At 32.1% G+C, this 21,409-nt stretch overlaps 1 long non-coding RNA gene across 1 annotated transcript in view; it reads right to left on the bottom strand.

Annotated features, from left to right (window-relative positions):
* The window catches only part of LOC136554912 (uncharacterized), a 36,448-nt gene extending 16,488 nt beyond the window's left edge, over window positions 1-19,960 (bottom strand). The window contains exons 1-2 of the long non-coding RNA XR_010783396.1: window positions 19,782-19,960; window positions 19,303-19,494 (exon numbers count right to left, since the gene is read on the bottom strand). This is a non-coding gene — a long non-coding RNA (uncharacterized lncRNA). The remainder of the gene's footprint in view (window positions 1-19,302; window positions 19,495-19,781) is intronic.
* Between the last annotated feature and the right edge of the window lie 1,449 nt (window positions 19,961-21,409).

Genomic DNA, 21,409 nt, shown 5'->3' with positions numbered 1-21,409 from the left:
ATATAAAGGGTCAATAGCTATGACACTTAATATATTCTCTGCTTTTTCCTAATTGCAAATACTGAGTCAGCTGTGATATTGAGAAGACTTTTTTTGTAACTGTGTGCAACATTTTATGTAAAATGATTACACAGTGCTATAAGGTGAAACAAAAGCATTACCTTGTCAACTTATAGCACATATAGCACAGGAAGAACAATGACCTGTTGGAGCCAGTCCAGAGGAGGGCCTCCAGGATGATTAAAGGAATGGAAGCACCTCTTTTGTGAGGAAAGCCTGAGAGTCTTGGGTTTGTTGAGCCAGGAAAACAAAAGGCCTCAGGGTGACCTAATTGTGGCCTTCCAGTACCTAATGGGGACCTACAAAAAAATGGAGAAGGACATTTTACAAGGGCATGTGGTCACAGGATAAGGGGGAAATGCTTCAAACTGAAATAGAGTAGGTTTAGATTATGCATAAAGGGAAAATTCTTTACTGTGCAGGTGGTGAAGCACTGGAATAGGTTGCCCAGAGAAGTTGTGGTTGCTCTATCCCTAGGAAGGTTCAAGGAAAAGTTGGATGGGGCTTGGAGCAACCTGTCTAATGGAAGGTGCCCTTGTCCATGACAGAGGGTTGGAAGTAAGTGATCTTTAAGGTCTCTTCCAACCCAAACCTCTCTGTGTTTCTATCACTCTATGAACATACAGTTATCTTCTCAAAAACTTATGCCCTTTTAAATCCTGAATATTCTTTTCCAAAGGAGTTCAGGATTCTTCATGCTTCATTACATATATGTACTCCTATGTATTAAATGGCCCCTTGCAGCCTTTTTAATAATTATTCATAAAACTCAGTCCTTAAAATACGTTTCTTTGAAGAAAAGAGTGAAGCACTGCATGCAGCAAATCTCAGTGGATCTTAACTGATCTTTTTTGCAGGAGGTCCATTTCCTCATTATTTGATGACTAAACAGACTCTTCACACTAAAATAGGCACAAGGTCATAGTGTCTAATTTCTGACCTCCTGTAAAATATCATAATTTTACAGTTTCTTATGGATATCTAGAGGTTCCTGAATATCAAAATATGACATTTCCTTCCCTCCTGCTAATTGAATATTTTAGTAATTTCAACATACCTTGGATGTCAAATGTGAATATTAATGCACATTTTCTTCTGCAGGAAAGGTACATAAACATTATATGTAAGCATATGCACGATTATTTCAATTTCTATTTTTAAAGACCTTTTCCTAAATCTAGCTGAATGCATGGAACTAGACAATTTTGGATTTTTTTCTGCATCAGAACACATAGCATGAAATCATAATGTTTTCTCAATGTATAACATTTTCTCATCCTCTTCTCTTCCCCATGCACAAGCATGACCTAATATTCCCCAAAAATAAAAGGACTTTGTCAAATTCACTGGATATTTTATTGGCAAATATATTCAAAGAAAGGAAATTAAAAATCAGACATATGGATGATATATTTGAAAACTTAGGGCTTTTTCCCTCATATAAAATATTATCTGGCTGCCATCTATAAGCATATTTAATATGGATGATGAAAAATGAAATAGAAATTGTATACTTCAATTCTTTAATTTTCACAATGGTTGTGGAACTGTTCCAGCAGCTATAACCTTACTGGAATGTGATCTTTTCTAAATACATAAGTGTAACAGAAATTGTGTGCACACCTTGATAGCATAGAAAGAGGTAAGTGGTACTAGCCTACATGGTTTTCCTCTCAAGTTCCTCTCATATCATAATGTTTTCTCCAAATTAGCATTACTTCATTGTGTAGTTACCTTTTGCATTGTAAAGTCAATTTAGCAAGACTGAGATATTTTTTCAATTATATTTGACCTAGACGATAAAAGTCATTAAGTGATATAACATAAAAACCATCAACTATTCTACATCCCAATTCACATGAACATAAATTTTTGTAGAATAGATACTGTACATAAAATGCCAGGTGTCTAAGTATATAGAGGCTATAATTCCAGAAATTTCTGTTTTGAAGCAAGGCATTTGCATGGAGCTGTCTACAGATTTCCTAAAATTAATCTGGAAAAGAGAAAAATTATTGAGGAATTAAGGGAAGTATAAATTAAATGAAAACATAATCTATAAAGTATTTTAGTTTTAGAAGTTAAAATTTATGTGAGCAGAAATGGCAGAGCAGCAGCATGCATCCCTCATTCAGGTTGCTACTTAGCAGCATACATCATGTGGGTTTCCTGAATGACTCCTGAGATTGTACCAAATCAGGAGTAAATTATTCATTGGCATGCATTTTGGAGATTGGTCTCACATGACTTACAAGCAATAGTTCTGATTAAAGAATAATAAGGAGAAATTAAAGGAAGAGTCTTCATAGCCATGACTCTCAGACTCTTTTTTTGGTGCTCACTCAGAAGCGTCTTTATAAACCTAAATTGCACAACAACACTAAGCATGCAATGAAGCAAAAGTGGATCATATACCCTTAATTCCACTTTGTACAGGTAGTTACATCACCTTGAATAGAATTCATTTTAACCTGCAGCCAGCTTACTGGTGTAACTTAGGTATATTATCCTTTCAAAAGATAAAGCTATGTTTCAAAGAAATAGAGCAGTTAGAAGATGTGTAAAACTGATGGTCTTATAGCAACCATAAAAAAAGTTTGCAATATAATAGCTATTGTTAAAGTAACAGTAACACTAAATACCAACAAGGAAGCCAATGGAACTTTTTATTAGATATAGCTTATTCAGTATTAAAACAATATGTAACTCAATGTCTGGCTTTTTTATGCTTTGTTTGCCTTTTCTTATTGACAGTTTGTTTTTTCCTATATTGGTTGCTAACAACACTCAACTATATGCAAAAATTAAGTCTGAATGAAGACAAATTAAACTTTGGTACAACAAAGAAAATGTTTATACGATGCTTACTTACCCATCAGCTGAAGTTTGACGAAATCCAGCAGAAGGCCAGGCAAATATGTTCCTAAAACTTTAATATATGCCACAAGGAAATTGAGTATGCCATTCTCCCCATCTTCTAGACACCTGCCTCTACTTATTTTGTAATAAAATGTGAAATTGCTTACTTATGAATCCATAACAATGAGAGAAATGAAAAGGAATTCCACTAGAAAAGTAAAGATCTTTTCACTTTTGACAGAAGATTTCTGTTCAAGGGAAACAAAATCAAAAAGAATAATTTGATACATATTGCTTATTTTAGATAGATATAACCCATACAGTTTAAAATCTGAAGTTACTTATAAGATTTCTTTGAGTAATATAATACACAGAAGTTTACTAATAATGCTGTTGACAGAAAATTACTTATAAGTTCAAATGGAATACTAACACTGTGAAATGCTGTTCTCATAATCACTATACCAGTAAATCATTGTTGCCAGGAACAAACAAACAAATAAACAAATTAGCCATTTAAGTAATTTGATCTGCTTAGAAACATTTGATATCTTAATACTGCTGACTTAGAAATCTGTAATGGAGCAATGTCCTCAAAAACATGATAAGCAAAATCTGGTGCAAGGTAAGTTAAGCTATTTTAAGTTACCAGACTTCTGAACATTTAAAATTAACTTTATGAAGACTTTAAAAACATGGGGTTTAGAATTAGACTTGGAAGAAAAAAGTTGAACTCTTCTCAGAAACTTCAGAGAAAATTAAAGTGTTGGAGATGCTAAACTATGTTTGCCAAAGTATTCCTTGAAACATTTTAAAAAACACCCTCCCACAGATAAACTAAACCAATAATAAAATTAATTTTTTAAATTATGAATTATTCTAGTTTTGACTGGTTCAATCAATTTAAAACACATGAATAATAATTAATAACAAAACTTAGAGTTAGTAATTCTTCTGGCAAGACGAATCTTGAACAAGCCATATTTTGAGCTGCAAACATGTCCTAAAGTTGTTATAAATTTTATGTGACAACTTGTATATAGACACTAGCATGGACATTGATTTATTGATTTGCATGGATACACTCATATGACACTGTGCATATGTGCACAAACAGTATCTTAAGAGAAAAAAAATAAGTGGGATGTAATTAATCAAAATAATTTGAGTATAAAAATAAGATCCTTTATTTAATTTGCTCAATGGCATTACATACATCTGCATCTCTCCCCCATCAAAAAAGAAGTCACTTAAGAAATCAAAAATAACAATGGAATTCACAATACATAGTTTAGTATAAAAACTCCTGCAGTCACAGAAGTACATATAGATTTTTACTTCCCTTTGTAGAACTCCTTAGAATTTTTGGAGAGCTCTTAAAAGTAAAAATTCTAGACCATTTTTAGGCTATATGGTCTTAGAAACTGTGAGAGGTTTTTCAAAAAGTAGAAACTAATACTATAATGCTCTACTAATTCTCTGATAATACTTTTTTGGGTCTAACTGTGAGATTCAAATAATTCCGCTCTGGCATTTACTAATCTATTCCACTCAAACTATTGAAGGACTGATATCATAAATCCATACTAATTTGCATTGGCTGTAGATATAAAGAACACATGTAGATTAATATAATTAGATTAATATAAATACTAAAAATTACTGGGTCTGTACTGTAAACACAGCTTGTCCTGCTATGAGCTGTATTGGTTTTAAGAGATTTCAGGTATTGTTCATTAAGATTAAAAGATAATAGACTTTAGTTCTATATTAAGTTTCATATGACATTTTGAGTAAGAGGCTAAAATGATTCAGAATCAACATATTGCATGTATTTAGAAGCTGGATTTATTGAGAGAACCTATGAAGGATTGTCACAAATTCTGTTTCAGTGGCTTTTTAAAGTCAAGAATGTATTAAAAAAATGTATGCTGTATTTTAATATGCTCCATTTCAGTCACATTTACTTAGACATGATGTACCATTTAATTCACTGAAGTCCTGTGTCCTGTATTGTGTCACATATGAGACTTGATTACACTGTTTCTTCTGGCTTTATGACATATGAATCCATTAATATCCACAGAATTAAGCAGTTTTATGTCTGCTAGTTAAAGACTCATGACTGCATTAAAGGAGGCTAAAAAGTTACCATATTTCAATGTAAAATTATTTCTAATGAACACTTTACATAAGTAAAGATAATAAATAGAGCCTTTAGAAAGATGAAACCTTCAGCATACCTTCCCAAGCTACTTAGCTGGAGAGCTGACTAATTTGGAAGCTTAGTGGCACCAGTTGCTCCCAGTGGCAATCTGCCTCTATTCGGGAAGAATCCACATGCATAAAAATATTAGCATGATGATACATTGATAATCCAAGTGTTAGCATGATTAACTATTTCACTTGCTTGATTTCATTTTCATTGCATATTTACCTCTTCATTAAATCTTTCTTTTCTCTCAAATCACCTCATTATGAAACACTTATGAAACAAGTAAATGACTACAAATTTACTGTATATAATCTTTTTTTTTTAGTACCCTGATGGGTTATATGTCAGAAACACTGGAAATAGAAAACATCATAAAAATAAGTGAAAAATTTAATCTAAATTTTGTGTAGTAATTCTTCAACTACTATTTCCACTGAAATTGCATGTAGTGAAACCTTCATAAACAAAAATATATTTCTTTTATCCAACCTGTTATCTTTTTTATTTTGCCTCTGAATGTTTAAATATTTTCAATGGAAGCATTTTTCAATCATCTGGTTCACAGGTGGCAACAAATTTCAGTTAAATAAAAATTATTATATTCTTTCTGTTCAAAGTTCAGTCAAGCTCCAGAATTAATACACTTCTTTAGTGAAAAAATACAGCAAATAGTCAATCTACATTGATTTGGTATGGTAATAGTAGGGTGGAAAAGAGTATTAGTCATTCTACTATTTTTTCTATTTGCCCACTTTCTCATGTCTTACATTCTGTCATCCTTTTTTTTTCTATTAAAAAAATACATTGTCAAAGCCAAACAAACAAATGCAAATACAAGAGAAAAAATGACCGTAAATATAAACAATAAAAGACACAGACACAGGAAAGATCATCTATTATTTTAATTTTTTTTCCTCTATGTCATAAATCACTCCCTTTTAAATCCTTGTATTTATATATTATTTTTCAGAGCAATGATCTGTATTAATGCCTGTGAAACATTTAATAATAACAAACAAATAAATAAATAAAATAATTTGTAGCAATTCATGAATTTTTGGGAAAAGGTAACTCACCAGATCATCAATTTGTGCATCTGCATTTACTTGGTTATGTGTGACTGCATACATATTCTTCCATTGCATTGAGTGGAGGCCTGGTTGAATGTTTGTCTGGAGACTTTTTTAGACTAGCAACCAATGCTTGATTGGTTTGATGTTTGCTCAGCTCTTGATTCCACTCTCTGAATTGATAAAGTTCTCCAACAACCATAAAGGGAACTTAGGGACCTCCCTCCCATATTTCCACCTAAAGTGGAAATCTAAAGTTAGACAAGATGACTCCCACCCACAAGAATTTAAAAAGAAGTAATGTTCTTTCATGTTGACTAAATATTTTCAGTAATAACTCTCATGTGCTGAAAGTGAATTTTACAGGTAATGTTATTTAAATAATATTTCCTTTTCTAGTGGAATAATAAGCTATAGGAGCATTCGTTTACATTACTTCAAATATTAAACTTCAATTTCATATACTGTACTGAGGCTATTACTGAGCACTATAGTTTTTTATCAATTTTTTCTCTGAGTCCTAGTCCAGCTGGAGAATTCTCACCTGAGACTGCTCTTCTAAAAGCTCCTCCTGCAAATGGCAGGGTTTCTCTTGTGTCCAGCCAATCCCTCCTTCCAGTTTTTCTGTGATTTGCATGCTTTTTAAGCTTAAAACCAGTTTAGATTACATGGTATCATTTAGATGGAAAAGCTTTCATTCCTGGAAAATATTTCTTTTTCTAAAAGTATCCCATTTAAACCAACATTTTATTGTATTGTTCCACTTATCTCAATGCTTTCTTTCCTGTGTATTAATTACAGGGATGAAAAGTATAAGCACTCAAACTACACTATTTTTACACAGCTGTGTTGAATCAGAAGTAAAAATAAATAAACAAACAAAAAGGACATATCTCTATATAAGTACATATGCAGAGAAGGGGAGGCAGAGAAAACTAGTTTTCTTGAGTTTACATGGCTTTATCAATAGAATATGAATTTAATCCAAACCTCCAGAGTGGACAAGAAAAATACAGTAGAGTAAAACAGAATGCAAATATTGAAACCGTGTGCATTTTCCCCCTTTAATAAACACCAAGTAGCCTGTTTCCTTTCCCATAGAAAGAAACATTTTAAAAAGACACTGCCTTTTTTCCCATGAACTCTCAGTTCCTACAGAGAGTTTCTGTAGAATAGGTGGTTCCTGTGGATTCCCATACTCATTTGCTGTTATAAATTGGTCTTTTTCACGTTCCTTTATTCAAATGGTATTGTTCTTTTTATCTTTGCTGATACCTAAGACAAGACACTTCACTATCTTGTGCTCAAAAGTCCCAATCTATGAAAATCAATTTTATTCCCCAATAAATACATAAATACATATGCATCTATACAAAAGTCTAGTAATCTTTAAAAAAATTGGCTTAAATTATACATCCTTAGCAAAATATAACATCTCCGAATGTAAATTGGTAGATAACAGTTAGATGTTATCATCACAGCTATTTATTGTTCATGCATTCTTTAAAATTTGTAATTTTTTTTCATCCATAAATATCATTAGGTATTAAATATTGCAACTATTTTTCTCACTCCAAATTGAAGGCTTCCCCCACCCCTGGTGGATCAGGACTGCAACATCGCTTTGACCAAGAGACCTCAAAATTTCAACAATCAGGTCTCATTTCTGGATCCACAGGTGGAGATTTTATACCTTGCTACTTTTATACTTTCTTTCACTTTTTCTCCTTTTCTCTTATGCATTTTTTCAAGTTAATTTTTTGCTTTTTATTATTGATTGTCTAACTAAAATGGCTACATTTTAAATTTGCTGAGTACTTTGTTTTACCTTAAATATTCTAAAGTTTGGAAGTAAAAGTTCGATACTGAACCACCCAAGAATTTTGTTGTTTTTTCTTTGTGCCACTCAGAGTAAGTCAAGCAACCTTCCCCTTAAAGCACCAAGAGAACTGGGCCACAACAGCTGCAGACAACAAACAAACAAACAAACAAACAAACTCCCCACGAAACCAAAACAAAATCAACCAAGCCACTCAGAAAAATTCCATTCATTTTTGATAGGAATTGAGTGGGCTAAGAGTTGTCAACACTACAATCTACAAGAAAACACTCGAGTCTGGTGAAAAATCTATAACAAAAAGGATGGACTCAGTATTGTCATCCTACGATAAAAGTTTCTACTTCAAAGCATTCAAGTGGTTTTTTTGCAGGACAAAATTTATTTTAGCCTTAAGAAGGGCTCTCATGTAATCTTAAGGGTTATCATACTTAAGAGAATGTAGATTGCCTTTGTGAATTCTGACAACTGAAATATCCATCTGAAAGGGAATTCCAAATTTATGTAAATCAATTAATTGAAAATCAAAGGTAAAATAAACAGAACTATGGCACTCTCTCAATCCTCCTCTTGGTTCTAGAAGAAAGTGCTGGCTGTTGTAGATTGCATTGAAGACAGCAATAGATGACAAATTCAAGTCTATTCCTTATAAATCTCTGACTACAATTTTGAAAAAAAAATCATGAAAAATAACAAGATTATTACCTAGCTTTAAAAAATTATTTTGAATTTTTGCATGATATTGATGATGCTTATCCTTGAAGCGCTAATATATAATTCTGAAAAGTATAGGCAAGGCAGTATTATTTTTATCTCAAGGTTAAATTTTCTTCATTAGAATTTGTTATTTTCAATTTCATTTGATGTCTATGAGCAAAAAATCCTCTGCACACTCACCAGTTTCAGCAAGCTGATGTCATAAAAAAACCTTAGTTGTTGTAGCTTCATTGATTGTCATGATGCCATTACAGTTGTCTATCGTTCTTCCACCTACCATAAAATTTTCCATTATTGGACATGGTTTGGAGTTTCCTAGAGCTTTTCTCAGCTTCATCTGTTTGGATTGAAATTTGTCTTGCTGGGTTTTTGCTCAAGGCCAAATTATCTTGAAACGTGTAAATGAAAATTATATCTATATTTCTAAGGAAGATATTAACAAATAAATACATGAAAGAATGTGCATGGAGAGAGAGTGCACTATCATCTGTCTAAGTTCTACATCCATTCTGCTGAAAAGTTCTTGTGTCCTAAGGTCAGTGCTGTGCTATGGCCCGTACTTATCCTGGGTTTTTTTTGATACCTTGTGGCTTCCCTGCTAGAGAAACTACTTGCCAAATCTTAGTCTGATCTGATTAAGTCAGAAAATACAGCACACCGAGTGAGGAACCCCTTCACAGGTGTTCCTTCTGAAAAATATCCATATAAAAGAGGTGAATCCAATTTTACTTTTAAGTTGGGTGCCTCTTGAACTCTCTTTGACTTGGAAGCAGGCTTTGATGCTGATTTTACTTAAAAAAAAATTAGTGTGGCAAATTCAAATATTCAGCATTCCCAATACATCAGAATTAATGCTGCCAAGTGTAATAATGTCTGTCTAACCTATGTAAGCATATTTGCATGTTTTTAGATTTGCTAATATCCCTTCCTTTAAACATCCAGCTTGTATGATATCTTTTATCGCTTAGCGAACAAATACTTAAACATTTTGATTTCTTATAATTTATCTTTTAGTGTATAAAGTACAATATTCAAGTGTTTATATGGATGAAAAAAATACCTTTCACTCTATCTGAGTTTCCAAAACCTACAAATTAATACTCATGTAATTATTTTTAAAAATCATGGACACTGCACAAAATAATTAAGCTCAAAACAAGACCCTGGAACAAAATTCTAGTCCATTCAATGGCAAATGCTGAATCTGCAACCTACAGCTAATGTCTCTATACAGCAGTTTACATGACTTAAACTGAGAAACACAGCTCACATTGTGACACAACAAAAAAGACAACATAAATAAAGCCACTGATTTTCAACCTAATGGTGTCCGAGTGCTTCATAAATATCAGCATCCATGATATGAGAATACATCTCTATTATCATTTTATGCATAGGCAGCTGAAGTAAAAGGATTTGGGAACATGGGGTAAAAGAAGATAAGGAGCCTCACATTAAGCAAAAATAAATTGTGAAATGCTTTCTATCAGAGCTCTCAATTGGGATATATGAGAACAGAGATTAATTTCTCTTTTATTTTGAACTAACCGTTTGAACTAATATTATTCCATGTTGATCTAAAAGGAATTGGTCTCTAGACTTTCTTGTAGAGCTTTCCCCTTTTCATAGGCAAGTTTAGCAGTTATTGAATCACTCAGAGACAGAAAAACTTGTATGTGCTCAGGAGCTATTGTCCTAAATGCAATGAGAATGACCTTGGCACAAACTCCCAGTCAGAGATAGGACACAACTGAACATTGTTTTCTCATGCCTTTTCTTAATTCTTCTCTGTAAAGACTTTTAACTGTTCAAAGCAAATTAACATTGGCTACAGTAGTTCTTAGCAAAGTTCAGTCTGCTGCAGTTCAGACAGCAGCATTTCACACTGGATATTCAGAAAATTTAGAATTAGTATTTTCATTATGTCTGAAGGAAAGGACAGGAAAGTGTCTAAGTCTCCAGTTGTCTTCATCGCTCAATGACAATTCTTTTCCTAGAGTTTTCTTCTTCATCAGCTATAAAACTTCCTATTTAAAACAAACAAACAAACAAAAAACCCAAACAAAAACAGGAAGAAAGATTCAATTTGTTTCAATGTATGTCCTTGATCACTGCTTTTCTTGTGGTGTTAAGCAAGTGTCATGGTAAATGAAGGAAGTGTGGCATACAAATCAGGCATTTTTAGAAAATAAAAATTTGAAAATAAAAAGCTGCTCATCTGAAGTTGCAAAGTTCAGGGGTTTTTTAAATCTATTAATTATGAAGAATGGAAAGAATTAACTTTGAAAGAAAACTGTGTATACCTACAAAACTGTAGGGTTGTGAAAATTTTTGGCTCAGCTAAAAAAAAAAGCAAAATAAAATGTTTAAACCACATGCACAGAACCACAGGTTTCAAACTTTGCAGTATTTTTAAGTCATAAGTCATAACCTATTTTTCTTTTCTTAGTATGCTGCATCTTTTAAATATATGCTTCATTTCTTAGTCATCTGGCCCTGTCCCATGTTGGAATTGCTCCCTGCTGTTAATTAGAGGTGACCATGATTTGATTAATCTCAAACATGTGTTATATATGCACACTATGGAAAACTGTATTCTATATTTTCTACTTTAAACATTTTTGAGTGTAATGGAAACAAGCCAAACATTTTTTAAGGACCTAATCTTATCTTAATGAACAATATGGATATGATCAAAATAAGACATTCTAATCCATTTAAAGTGTTAAAAGTTCACAGAAATATGCACTAATCATGTACAGTATTTATCAATGTAATACAAACAAGGTTTCAAATGCATACCACCTGAGCATCATTGCTATCTGCAAATCTGAAGTTCTCCATTTAGACAAAGGTTTGTAGCAGTTTGACAACGTGCTTTACCTGACCTCACATTGTTGGTATGTTACCCATGTAGACATTTTTTGAAGACATTAGCCATATTTTTTTATACCTAAAGATAGCAGTCAAGGATGGCTATAACATTGCCTTATGATTTTACACAGCTCTTGATATTGAAGTGTCTTTAATGCCTAGAGAACAAATGTATGATTTTTTTACAGGATTTATTAATATTTTAAATTTTGGGGATAGTAATTATATAGTTATTAAAGAAAAATTCACTATATAAGGAAGGCTAAACATATTGTCTTGGTTTACAAGCATCTGTAAAGACCACTACTAAATAAGAAGTTTTGAATATTTTATGTCACATTCATATAAGTGCCTATGCGTTTTTGTGTAAATAAAAGTACTGTGAGTATTAACAAAAGTTCACTAAAAGATTTACTCCAGCTATTCAAAAGAGATTATTTTTAAAAAGTTAAATATAACAATTTTAGTTTTTAAAAATGACAATTATTTAATTTGCTGGTTCTATTTTTTTTATGTAGAACTCCACTGTTATTAATATACAGCCTCCAGTGGTAAGTGAAATATAATTCCAACTAATTTTTCCTACAGCTGTATACAAATCAATAACTGTAAGAATCCCAGAGGAAAAGCATGTGGTATGGCCCTCCAAGTTCCTAATGAATGCAAATAAGCTGACCTTTCTTTGACAGCTATGAATATGGTTTTTCACAATTTTACCATTGAAATTGCTGCAATCAGCAATTCATACAGCAAAAATTGAGCCAATAGTGCTTGTAAATAATTATGCATTACAAGAAGGTGCATGGTACAGTTACTGTAGCAAACAAACTTCATGATTTTGGGAATCAGTTACTCTAAAGTATTTTGTCAAAAAAGATCTTCTAAGAGAACACAAATGCTCACTTTATTTTTTTCTTTTTTAATATATTTTCTATATCCTTGAAACACTCTAGTTTTAGTGTTCCTTTTTTATTGTTTAAACTACAAATACTGTCACACCTTGGATTATTAATTTCCAACAATAACACCATTTTTATAGGTAGGATAATGAGCGTGAAAGTAAAGGAAGATCATGGTCAAAAATAAAGAAAAAAAGAAGGATTCTTCATTTTAAAGGGATAATATATCTATGAAAATACAGTGTTTCTCATACAATGATATAATAAAACAGTGAAAGAAAACAACATATTTGAAACAATGAGCTACTGTAATACTTCCACCTCTAGTATTTCTTTCTCACAAATACTCTTTGAATAGTGCTGAAAAAATTAATGTATAAATAAAAGATATTTTTAACACCTATTTTAAAATGAAAATCTCATATATGTTTAGGAAAAACTGAAATTTGAAGCACTTGCATTACAGCATTGTATTTTCCACAGAATAATTAAAATGTCTGCAAAAATAGTATTTCAAATAGATCTGAAGAAATAGCACTTACATTAAACATGTTAATTACAAGTGCATATTGATCTTTGAAAAAACCAAAAAGATCAAAAAAGATAAAAAATACAATATTCTGGTTCATTATTCCTATTTAGCAAAAACTTGAAATACATATGGCTGGAAAGTAACAGCCTCAACTGAACACCATACTAATTAAGAAGATTAAAATTCCCCTAGTTTTGAAGACAGAGGTTACTGAATTCTTAGAACTAATTTCATTAAAATCATTAGTTGTATTTTTGGTTTTTTCAATAAGTAAATTTCTGTTTTAATAAGCTTTGAATGCTCAAAGATCATAACAGGATATCAAATAATACTATGCTCATATAATATGTGTGATATTTTAAAAGATCGGTCCTTCCTTGATGACATTTCCTCAGCATCTCTACTCTCATACTCGTAATTCTTTCATGTTCAGAATGAATCCCTGCTACCTCTCACTCAATATTGATCTTCAAGGCATTTCTTCCAATCCTCTCCCCAGTGTGGTCACTGAACAGTATAAAAGTTCAATAGGAAGATCAGCTGCTCATCCACTTTTTGCTAAAGCAATTTGTATTATGGATTTATTTTAGCAGTCTACAGTGGCAGTTGCTGTTTTTACTATTTAAATGCTTTGATTATCTGACCTTGCTTACTTTATCTTTTTAAGTGCTGTGCATGGGCTTTAAAGTTGATCAATAAGTGGGGATTCCTCCACCACATTATGTTGAAATCAATCCCGATTCAGACTATTTGTATTTCACTCTTATGAGTCCATCTGTCTTTCTTAATTTTATATTCTCTTTTCTTAAATAATTTTGTCTGCCACTGCAAATACTTACTGTCAGGTAGATTTCCATTGCAATCAATTCAGCTTTTCCCAGTCATAACTACAGTGTCTGGGAAGACACAAATGTATAGGATCCTATCCTATTCTTGAACAGATAATAGGTTTTTGGTTTTGTTTTTGTTTTGTTTCTTTTTTTAATATTTGTGCCATAGATAATGTCAAAGTCAATAAACACAAATTTTTATTTACTTAATGTCTTACTTTTTCCATTAATAGTTAGAAATTAAAAATCAAACTAAATGGCACAAGCTTATTCAAATACTTCAGATTTGCAATTTCTCTTAGAGAAAAAGATAAAGTAATGGAGTCAAGCAGCCTTCAGCTATGTCACAATAAAACTTAGAATTGTCTGATTAAAACTGGGAGCTATAATTAATCCTGAATTTGTGCAGAGTAAAAAAATGCTCTAAGAAACATTTTGTTATATATTGCATCTAATTTATTTAAAAAACATTTAAAACATTTCAAGTTTTTTACTTCTTAAAAGTTTTTAAATTTGCCTTGCCTAATTCATAATGAAAAAGTTATCACAACTGTAAGAAGCCTTAGCATGGATATGTCAAAATAGAAAAGAAGAAAGAAACAATATAGAAAATCTAGAAATTCAGTTAACATGATATGTACAGAGTCCTAAGCATTTAGGGGATTATCTACCTAGAACATATAAAACTTACTGAAATACGACTCTGATCTTATTTAATATCTCCACAAAGGTTCAGAAGAGGGAATACCATTTCCCTGTTCTTTAACTAAATCACCACATAAACACTAATTTGGATTTCTATTAAATTAACCTAAATTAAAATACAGTCAGATGTTTTGGAGATTTCCTGTAATCCTTACATCATAATTCAATACTTTTATAATACAACATCACAACTACAAAACAAAATCATAAGTGGTCCTTAGAAAAGTTTTCATCTTCAATCTTGCAAGCTTGTGAACAGCTTTTCACATGTTTATAGGGTAATTGGTTTCACAAAACTGTGAAACTGTGACTCACATTCACATATGTTTGAAATATTGGAGCCTAGGATGTCATTAAAATCTGATACTACTATTAATCAGTTTGCTAAATAATACATTAATTTTCCATGCATAGGAAGAAACTTACGTGCTTCAAATTTTCTAATTCTTCACCTGATTGAGACTAATTCTACTTTATCCTGGACCAGTGGACACTGAGGTCTTGAGAAAGTTGCTACTTATCCTCTTTCTTTGGTGTTGTTATTCTTACCTTTAAGTCCTCCACACTTTTCCTGATTCTTTGAAACAAAATAGGAATTATTCAGTCATAAGTTTGATAATGGTAAACAAAGTGAACCTTCTGTGATGGATGGGAGAGCTTCTGCCTCAGTTGTAGCTCCATATGGTGCACACCATCATGTCTCTGATGAGAGGGGAAGGACAAAAGGAAACATGACCACGAATATCTTAAGCATTGTTATAATTAGAAGATGTTAATAGCAACACAGAATAAAGTAGTGGGATGACAGACATTTAAATCATATGAAGACCAGTGATGATGGGGTGGTGGTGAATATTTAGCCTACAAGGCATTATTAAACTTATGTCAAAAACATGGTTCACATGAAAGTGCATAAAATAACTAATAATAAACAGCCACTAAATGAATAAAAGGGATGAGGACTTTCACTGGTAATTTTCTAAGCGCATGAAAGAGAAATGGCTTAGGAATCTAATGTACAAAGTAACCCGTACTAAAGAAACAAGCAAATATGCAACAGTTCTTTTCACAATGGCACAATGCCATTTTTGTTCTTTTCTGGAAATTAATAGCACCAGAAATGGGAAAAAAAAAGTTTTTTGAGATTTGCTTGTATAAGACTTCAGTACATCTACACATTTTTTTAAAAATTATTAGCAACTGTACTGAAATCCGGTCCTCTCAGTAATCTTATAAGCAATTTTAGTTAATGCAGTATGTCACTCCTGAAAATGAATCAGATTTTTCTGATAATTCCTTTCAGATTTTCAAGTGAACATTTTGTCTTCCTCTTTTAAAATTTCACTAACTAATAAAAGCATAGATTTTATTATGGGGCTGTTCTGGTTTTCCTTTGAAGCAGTTCTGGAATTTGCGGATGTAAAGAGGAGGGCTGCTTTTGCCAGAAACTTATCCATTTAAAACATAAGAATGAAAATGCAAAGGAGAAATAGAATTACTAGAAGATGGTACAAATAGCATCTAATGTGGGGGTTAGAGAGGATGTGCAACTTGTTCAATACTTACTAACATCACTTGTGAAGATTTTTCATTTTATTGTGACAGCAGAAGGGAAATTTAAAAGAATTCACTACACCAAATATTATGCATTTCTGTGGAGCACAGCTAAAAAAAGACAAGTCTGTACTGTTTCTCTCAGGTGGGTAAATGTTAAGAGAGAAGAATCCAAGTTTCATGATGCAGCAGCACAAAGCTGGGAAGTGAAAATTATGTTGCAGCAGAGTCCTGAAAATATGACTGTAAAAGTTAATCAATAAAATGTCTATTCCTGTCTATTCACTAGAGGCCCCAGCTGCATAGCTTCACACAATCGATACTACAAATTATTACGATTTCCAGGTTCCCACTGGACATTCTGAACAAATCTTTCAGGTGTAACAGGCTTATACTGGGGGGAGGCAAGCAGGGTGGAGGGCTGGGGAGTGGGACTGGGGTTGTGGTTTCCTCAGGTCTATTTCATCCAGGATAAGTAAACAGCAAACAAAGCCTGTGACTTCTAAAAACTTTTAGTTGCTTCCCTATGAAATAAGTGTATTAGGGGCACCCTGTGAAATTAGCAGAAAATGGTTTTGCCCTGTTTAAAAATAAATACTTTTTTCTGGTTCATTAATGAATATAAGGGTTTCTTATTGTTTTTAAATCCTAGTCAATAATTTCCTTTTTTCACCACTTCCATGAAAAAATAACTTATAACAAGGACTGCACAACAAGGAAATAAAAGCATACAGAAATAAACCTTTCCCCTCAAAGGCCTCACAACAGCTATAGCAGAATCTCAGGACTCAGTATAGTTTTAAGCGACCAATTTATGCTGTGCTGTATTTTTCTTTGTATGGTCCTGTGCTCTCACCCTGATACCAGCTGCATTTGTCAGATTCACTAAGGAGGAAGGTAAGAAAAGTCCAGGACTGTATGACTTTGAATAAGTGAGCACAAAAGGGATGCTACTTTATGACACATGCAGTACCCTTCCTAGTGACTAAATATAACCCTTATGACATTCCCTGTCCCAAAACACCCAGGGGACAGAGATCCATTGTTCTTTCTGTTTCCCAAGGAACAGAACAGAGCAGATACTGGCTGGCACAGCATTACTGTTTTCAGGTACACAGTATGTTGTTTTAAAAGGAAATTTCAATATTTAAATTACTTTGTTGTTAATTTCTTAGATTTATCAGTTTCACTTTACTAAACCTATTGTTTTGAATTTCCAGTTTTAATTTTTCAGATTCAAGAAATAATTTGGTTACTGTAATCCTGAAGCAATGCATCAGAGTACTTTTAAAAAGCAATGGTATCAAAAATAAATTCAAAATTTTACATAAGATTAAATAAAAATAGTTTTGATAATCTATAGAGCTAGGTAAAGGTTTTCCTTAATCAAAGTTTATTATGTTCATGCACTGAATTAACAAACTACCAAAGTCACTGAACAAGTGAAAAAAATACAAGAGCATGAAGGTCAGTTTGTTAATAATTTTTGCATGTGAAGAGATTCATTCAAGTTTGTTCATATAAGGTATAAAAAAATCTAATAAAAAGTCCTGAAAAATCTTTTAACGATTATAATTTGGCCTTCTATTTCAACCTTAGTGAAACTCATTTCAGTGAACTTTTGCAAAATTCCTGCTCTCTCAAAAGCTGTATTTCATGACACAATCAATCAGCTACAGCTGGGAGTTTCAATTCCACTTCCCCCCTCCTTCCCCCATCCCACACCAAGTTACCACAATCAGTAGTCCTAGAAGTTTGTATCCTTTTTATTTACAGAGAACTATCTACAAGATTAGGCATAACATGGCATTTTGTAAACTGAGGAATAACTTCAAATGGTTAAGAAAACCCACTATGGCAAAAGATTAAAGCTGTGTTAGGAAAGTAAATCAGTGACAGTGTTTTCCCTAGAGAAGTACTAGTAATGTCTTTAGAGATATAACTACAGGTTGAAAACCACCAAGCTATTTTATTTAAAGAAATGAAGACGCATAACTGAAGACAGTGTTTCTTCCATGAAGCTTTTCCCAGTCTTCAGCATAAATATTAACTTAAAACATTTGAGCTGAAAAACAGATAAAGTTCCAGTCTAAAAGTAATTTACACTAAGCGTATATAATATTTTGCTTTAGATATGTGATGTTTGTTGCATCTGAATTTAGCTTGTCTTCCTCAGAAAACATTTGCTGAGGTAATATTTTATGCTTGCTACAAATCTGAGATAAAACATTTAGCTCTAAATGTTCAATCCACCTCCAAATGAACAGACTTTCTTTCTGCAGCCAAATTATCTAGTATAAAGTGTTCATCATGCTCGATGATATTACGAAACAGCTTGAAATTCAGTCTGTATATATAGGGATTGCTTAATGCAACATAACTTTAATAACAAGAGAATGACTGCATGAAAAAAGCATCAACTAAGAGAGTAATTTTTAGCATAGTCTGAATCTCAAGAACTCTAAAAATGAATCACTTTGTGGCTCAATGTAAAATATAGTTTATCTTAAGCTAAATGATAAAATCTAATTTTTGAACATTGTTACTTTTTGATAAAATCCTAAGAGCTAGTCTTCAATCTAATAGATAGTAAATTTGACTGGTTAGAACAAAAGTACTTTTTTCAGTGTAAACTCTTTTAAAGTATACAGTTTGTATTTTTTCCTTTATGTTAAAAACTTCATATATGCCTTGCTATTGTGACTAAAAGTTCAAACACCAAATTTTCTTTAATTTGGTAGCCTCTTGCTTAGAGGCAGCTTCTCTAACAAAAAAAAAAAAAAAGAAAGACAATAAGACCCATATGTAACCTTTGGTCTCTAAAAAGAGGAAGATGAGAATACCATTAACAGATAGGTAATAAACAATTACACATACTATTCTACTTCAACGCTACAGAATATAAATTTTAAAAATAAACCAGACTCCTACTAACAGTACTTTTCAACACTCAATTTTTTAAGTGCAGGTCATATTTTAAAACATACATTAATCGATCATTTAGATTTCATAGTTTATTCAATAGAGTTACAGAACATATTTACACTGCATCGTACCTGAGAGAAACGATTAATACAGTGCATATTAAAAGGATTTACTGCTGACTTTAATGTCTTTTGTTTCTCAAATACCAAAAAATAAGTAACTCACTTGTAATCACTAATTTCTTCTTCAGAAGTTAGAATATGTTTTCTCAAGGTCTTCATCTCTCCGTCTGTGATTTTCTACTGTTCTGTTCTTGGCGAACTGTTTCTGCTATTTGCTCACTTAGCTGCTCTTGAGTTGCTTTCAAGCTGGATTCCATTAGAAGAAGTTTTTCATCTTGACTGGCAAGTTCTTTGCCTGTAAGTTAAAAAAAAAAAGAAAAAAAAAAAAGAAAGCTTTGCATTTTAAGCTCAAGCAGAGCAATATTTTTGTTTTAAATGCAATGCAGTGCAACCCTCGGTAAGAGCTGGGCAAATACTGTTTTCAGGAGAAGAGCATCATTCCGTTCCCAAATCTTGAGAGGAAAATATGTTATAAATCTATTAAGAGCTGGTTTAAGTGTCTTTCATTGTATTGCAGTAAATTTAAATAAAGAAACTTGGATTCAATATTCTGCAAACATTTAAACTGCTGTCAGAGCTTACTGTATACATGCACATCCAGTATTTCGTTCCTTCTGAAGCAAACACCTATTGCCTTTGTGTTTTGCAGTATAAGTCAATCTAGAATTCAAAATCACAGTTTTGAAAATAGAGCAGCTTTTAAACCATTTAACAATAGTAAAATGTACAATTTAATCTTGAAATCTTCAATTGCATTATATTTTTTCATGAATTACAGAGCCCATGCATAGTAAAAACCCGTTCTTTTCCAAGGTCATCCAATAGATGGCAATCTTTCCTTAGACCAAAAGAAACCATAGCCATGCACTGCCAGCTCTCAGAAAAATAAGTGATTTAAGACAAAGACATTTTTCCTTTGTTCTTTGTTGACCATTTTCCTAAAAGATATATGTACATAGGCTTTAATTTAAATATTTAGCCCTTAGTATGTGCACACATGAGTCTGTGTTAGTGTGCAGGTGTATGTGTTCCTGCACAGACACAAATCCACACACATGTATTTGTTTTTATACTCTTTCATAAATATATGGCTTTAGACATATAGACACATGTAGTGCACAGGTATAGGATATTGTGGAATAAAACTAAGCCTTAAAACAAGTGCTCCACAACAAGCATTTTATATCACACAGTTCCTTTATTCTGCAGTATTCAAATTATTTTGAAATTTGACACCAGAAAAATATAAGAAATTATGAATCAGTTAGTGATAGCAGTTCAATATGTACAATAAAAGAAGCATTTATGTGATCATAGATTTAAATCCCTGTTTTTAATGAGCCATAATATTAAAGAGTGAAAATACACTCGACTTCAGTGAAGTCAGAAAACAGTATTTTCCAGGTTTAGATTGAAAGAATGCCTTAAAGAAAAACATTTGTGCTCTGTTAACATGATTCTGCATTTATTGTCTTTAATGTCTGACAACATTCACCATATGCACAGGATCTAAATTCAGCTATCATATCTTCCTTTATGAATTCAGAATATTCAGAAGATCAATTTCCTTATACAAGAAATTGCTTTGTTCTTTTCTAATTGACAGTAACATAACCTGACTTTTCACAAAACACAGCAACAGTCACCATTTCCATGAGTAAAAGTACTTTATATAAACTGCTTAAATTTAAATTTTTGCCTCAGAAAGGTACACAGCTAACATTAACAACTAAATGTTTAACAGGCAGTAGATATCACCCAGACTTCATCCTTACTGAATATCAAGCAAATATGAATCTTTGTGAACTAATGAGTTAAACTGTTATTAGTGTCAACACATGTTTAAAAAAATGTACAGCTTAAAAAACAACATAGAACCAACTTTGCTTTCATATCTAAAAAATGAGCAGTACTAGTAAAGTCAAATGTAAACTGTCATCATTCAATAAGAATTATAATATATATAAAAAAATATATTTTCAGTGCATTTTGGAACCTTTTTTGCAAGGTATTTTTAATAACTTTATTGTGGTAGAATGTCTCTCTGGAAATAATATAGCTACTTATTTGAGTAACCTTATTTATCTGTGGGCTCCAAGTATTCGATTGGGTTTTGAAATCAAAAGAAGGGTAAATATTTAACATGTAATGTAAACCTCTGCCATTAAAAGTTTCCCAGTTGTTGATCTATTTAATTGTTTTTCCAGAAG

The sequence above is a fragment of the Molothrus aeneus genome, chromosome 1 (genome assembly GCF_037042795.1).
Source record: "Molothrus aeneus isolate 106 chromosome 1, BPBGC_Maene_1.0, whole genome shotgun sequence".
In the NCBI taxonomy this organism is placed as follows: Eukaryota; Metazoa; Chordata; class Aves; order Passeriformes; family Icteridae; genus Molothrus; species Molothrus aeneus.
Note: the sequence above shows the minus strand (reverse complement) of the source record. Positions and strands in the feature narration are given on the sequence as shown.